Genomic DNA, 5,388 nt, shown 5'->3' on the forward strand with positions numbered 1-5,388 from the left:
TTGAGAAACATGGATCTAAATCAAGCGCTTGCCTTTTTTGATGCCATGGAGGATGATGGATTTTCTGGAGAAGAGAGCTTTTTGACTGATGAGGAACTAGATTACCAGGATGGTCTAGACCCTGCTGAAGAGCAAGTTCCATTTATTTCTTTACTGTAAAAGTATATTAAAAAAAACCCCGAATATAATAAAATATAAATTTTCTAAATATGTAATAATAAGTTCTGTAAAAGTAGTATTTCGTTTTCTATGTTTGTTCCAGAGTAGTATGAGTTGTGGATTACACTTTGTCTCTCAGCCATTGAGTTTACCTAGAGATACAAACAAAGGATAGTGGGGGGTTGGTCACACCTTTTAGCTGTGGAGAGAATGTCTCAAGGATGTTGTAGTGGGGGGTTGGTCACACCTTTTAGCTGTGGAGAGAATGTCTCAAGGATGTTGTAGTGGGGGGTTGGTCACACCTTTTGGCTGGGGAGAGAGTGCTCCCATTCTCCCATTCTTCCGCTGAGGAGGGTCCTCCCACTTCTGCTGCAGCATCCCAGCCTCCCACTTCTGCTGCAGCATCCCAGCCTTCCACTTCTGCTGCAGCATCCCAGCCTTCCACTTCTGCTGCAGCATCCCAGCCTCCCACTTCTGCTGCAGCATCCCAGCCTTCCACTTCTGCTGCAGCATCCCAGCCTTCCACTTCTGCTGCAGCATCCCAGCCTTCCACTTCTGCTGCAGCATCCCAGCCTTCCACTTCTGCTGCAGCATCCCAGCCTTCCACTTCTGCTGCAGCATCGCAGCCTTCCACTTCTGCTGCAGCATCCCAGCCTTCCACTTCTGCTGCAGCATCCCAGCCTTCCACTTCTGCTGCAGCATCCCAGCCTTCCACTTCTGCTGCAGCATCCCAGCCTTCCACTTCTGCTGCAGCATCCCAGCCTTCCACTTCTGCTGCAGCATCCCAGCCTTCCACTTCTGCTGGAGCATCCCAGCCTTCCACTTCTGCTTCAGCATCCCAGCCTTCCACTTCTGCTGCAATATCCCAGCCTCCCACTTCTGCTGCAGCATCCCAGCCTTCCACTTCTGCTGCAGCATCCCAGCCTTCCACTTCTGCTGCAGCATCCCAGCCTTCCACTTCTGCTGCAGCATCCCAGCCTTCCACTTCTGCTGCAGCATCCCAGCCTTCCACTTCTGCTGCAGCATCCCAGCCTCCCACTTCTGCTGCAGCATCCCAGCCTCCCACTTCTGCTGCAGCATCCCAGCCTTCCACTTCTGCTGCAGCATCCCAGCCTTCCACTTCTGCTGCAGCATCCCAGCCTTCCACTTCTGCTGCAGCATCCCAGCCTTCCACTTCTGCTGCAGCATCCCAGCCTTCCACTTCTGCTGCAGCATCCCAGCCTTCCACTTCTGCTGCAGCATCCCAGCCTCCCACTTATGCTGCAGCATCCCAGCCTCCCACTTCTGCTGCAGCATCCCAGCCTTCCACTTCTGCTGCAGCATCCCAGCCTTCCACTTCTGCTGCAGCATCCCAGCCTCCCACTTCTGCTGCAGCATCCCAGCCTCCCACTTCTGCTGCAGCATCCCAGCCTCCCACTTCTGCTGCAGCATCCCAGCCTCCCACTTCTGCTGCAGCATCCCAGCCTCCCACTTCTGCTGCAGCATCCCAGCCTCCCACTTCTGCTGCAGCATCCCAGCCTTCCACTTCTGCTGCAGCATCCCAGCCTTCCACTTCTGCTGGAGCATCCCAGCCTTCCACTTCTGCTGGAGCATCCCAGCCTTCCACTTCTGCTGCAGCATCCCAGCCTTCCACTTCTGCTGGAGCATCCCAGCCTTCCACTTCTGCTGCAGCATCCCAGCCTCCCACTTCTGCTGCAGCATCCCAGCCTCCCACTTCTGCTGCAGCATCCCAGCCTCCCACTTCTGCTGCAGCATCCCAGCCTCCCACTTCTGCTGCAGCATCCCAGCCTCCCACTTCTGCTGCAGCATCCCAGCCTTCCACTTCTGCTGCAGCATCCCAGCCTCCCACTTCTGCTGCAGCATCCCAGCCTTCCACTTCTGCTGCAGCATCCCAGCCTTCCACTTCTGCTGCAGCATCCCAGCCTTCCACTTCTGCTGCAGCATCCCAGCCTTCCACTTCTGCTGCAGCAGCCCAGCCTCCCACTTCTGCTGCAGCATCCCAGCCTCCCACTTCTGCTGCAGCATCCCAGCCTCCCACTTCTGCTGCAGCAGCCCAGCCTCCCACTTCTGCTGCAGCATCCCAGCCTCCCACTTCTGCTGCAGCAGCCCAGCCTCCCACTTCTGCTGCAGCAGCCCAGCCTCCCACTTCTGCTGCAGCATCCCAGCCTCCCACTTCTGCTGCAGCAGCCCAGCCTCCCACTTCTGCTGCAGCATCCCAGCCTCACACTTCTGCTGCAGCATCCCAGCAGCTGCCAGGAATAGGCTAGAGGATGGATACCCGACCCGAGCCCGACGGGACCCGCCGGTACCCGACGGGCCGGGCCGGGTTCGGACAGATATTTAGAAATGATGGGTCGGGTCGTTCGGGTCGGGCTCAGTCACATCAGCGCGAAGACATTGAACATTTTAAATTTAAAACAGGTTATTATGTAGGTAGCCAATGTGCCTGATGCTTTCACTTGATGCAAACGTTCGTTTTTGTGATTAAAATATATGTAAAATATTACCATAACGTCTGTCTTCCTGTGTGCGGAAATTTGTTTATGTAGCCGTGGCCCGTGACAACGAAACACGTGCATGTACGCCTGTGTTACGTGCGCTTGTTGCTCCGCGCGCTGACACGCTCATCTATTGACATTTCTGAATCTCTTCCTTAAGTTGCTTAATAAAAGCGGGCTTTCCACACAAACAAACGTACATGTGTCATTAGTATGAGAATAAAAAAAACGGGATTTTAACTTTCGGTCTCGGGTCGGGCTCGAACATAAATATCTGTATGCCTGTCGGGTTCGGTTACTGCTCTGTCGGACGCGGGCCGGGCTCGGACAGAAAAATTCGGCACGATCCGCACTCTAGAATAGGCCATGGACGGCTGCAGTCACGGTCTAGAGGGAGAGCGCGGTCAAGGTCAAGATCCAGATCCGGCAGCTTGAGGGGTCGACAGAGTCCTGAATCCACAAGGTCGAGATCTAGATCACCACAGCCAGCAGCCCCAACTCCATCATGGAACAGTAAGAGTCAGCCAGACATCCCTCCAGTGCCCAAAAGGTTCGTCCCAACAATAAAGCCGGGACATCATCCATATACACACCATTGGACCTTTTCAAACTTTTTGTCAGTGACAGTGCAGCAACCACTTTGTGGACTGACATTTAGGACTGACTTTCTTTTTTGCACTGGTGAGACTGACAAATATCCGGGACTACTGGAGGACAAACACCATTTTCAGCCAACAGTTTCCCCACTCAGTGATGGCACGTGACAGGTATCAGGTCATTTCCTGGAACATCCACATGAGCGACCCTGATGAAGATGTCCACAACGACCGGAAGAGAGGGACACCAGCTTATGACCGGCTGTTTCGTCTGAAGCCCCTTTTAGATGACATCAAACATGCATGCAGAGCATTTTATCGCCCACGGCAGAACCTTTCAGTGGACGAGAGGATGGTGGCAACAAAGGCTCACACTGGCATGACGCAATATATGAAGGCGAAGCCAACTAAGTGGGGCTTCAAACTTTTTGTGCTGGCAGACAGCAGCATTGGGTACACTTTAGACTTTGCTGTATACACGGGGAAGTCTGTGTTTGCTTCTGGTGTAGGACTGGCATACGACTCGGTTATGTCCCTCATGAACAAATCATTCCTAGGGAGTGGCTACAATGTGTATGTAGACAACTTCTACACAAGTCCAAAGCTGTTCATGGATCTCTACAGCATGAACTTTGGGGCATGTGGCACCTACAGGGACAACAGACGAGGATGCCCCCGCACAACCACAAATGCCATGAACAAAAAGGATCCTAGGGGCACCATCAGGTGGATCCGTGACGGCCCTCTGGTTTTCGTAAAGTGGATGGACACTCGGGAAGTCTCTGCTCCACAATTCACCCGGCCTTCTCTGGCAACACAGTTCAGAGAAGGGTAAGAACTCAGGATGGAGGCTGGAACACCAAATCCATTCCATGCCCAACCCCTGTCACTGAATACAACAAGAATATGGGAGGTGTTGATCTTTCTGATCAACTCATCCAATACTACTCAGTTCACCAAAAACCATTTCAGTGTAAAGTGGTCCTTTTCGTGTTACACAGGACCAGAGACTAGTTTTCCCTGTGTGCTTATCTGCTGATATTTCACATGGTCCGAAACTGTTTAGATTGTAGGGCTGGAATACATTTTAATTGTTGCTTTTTACCCCTCAGGAAAAAGCCAAATAAATCAGGATGAAACTGAGAACTCCAGAGGTATTTAAACATTTGGGTATATTAAAGTTATTCCATGTATATACATAGGTGTATAGGTATACATATGTATGTTTGTTTGTTTTACAGAGACCAAATTGAGGAGAATAGTGAAAAGGCCATGGAGCCCAAATGAAGTGAATGCTGTCATGAAACATTTCAGAGTCCATATTTCAAAGGGACACCTTGCAACAAAGGCAGAGTGTGAGCAGTGCAAGACTGCAGAGGACCCTGTTCTGAGAGAAAGAACGGCCCAAAATATTAGGGATTTCGTGAGGAACCGAGGTTTGATGTTGAAAAAGAAATCATCTTAGAGTTCTTCGAGAGATCAGTGTTGCCTTCCATTAAAGGTTGTATCAGCGATTTTAGGCCCAAAAAAGGCCCAAATATAAATGATCACATTCATCTAATTTTTCCTAACGATCCGCTAGCTGCCCGCCCCATAAGTATGCCGTCCAAAAACCGCGTCTCTGTAGGCAGCCTAGGCTCTGAGATCTGCACACAAAAGGTGGGGGTGTTGTGGTTTGAGATTTTGCGGTGATTGGTTGGAACACTGTTTATTTTGGTGGTTGGTGAAACCCATTGTTTTTGTGTGCAGATCTCAGAGCCTAGGCTGCCTACAGAGACGCGGTTTTTGGACGGCATGCTTATGGGGCGGGCAGCTAGCGGATTGTTAGGAAAGATTAGATGAATGTGATCATTTATGTTTGGGCCTGAAATCGCTGATACAACCTTTAATGTCTGTGGGTTTTGTTCTCTAAAGTGTTTTTGGGCCAGAAGAGTGTTCAAGACATCCTTTTATTTACTTTTATTAAAACACTGTTTTGAAAGAAATTTACAAATACATGCATTTACTTGAAGGCAATTTAATTTGGTTTTATTTCCAGTGTGTTGCTGTGGTCATTTTGAGGCACACTCCCTCATGCACTTTAGTCCCATAATGGTTAGAGATGTACCGATTACAATTTTGTATTGTAATCCAAT

This window comes from Phoxinus phoxinus (genome assembly GCF_949152265.1).
Source record: "Phoxinus phoxinus genome assembly, chromosome: 7".
In the NCBI taxonomy this organism is placed as follows: domain Eukaryota; kingdom Metazoa; phylum Chordata; class Actinopteri; order Cypriniformes; family Leuciscidae; genus Phoxinus; species Phoxinus phoxinus.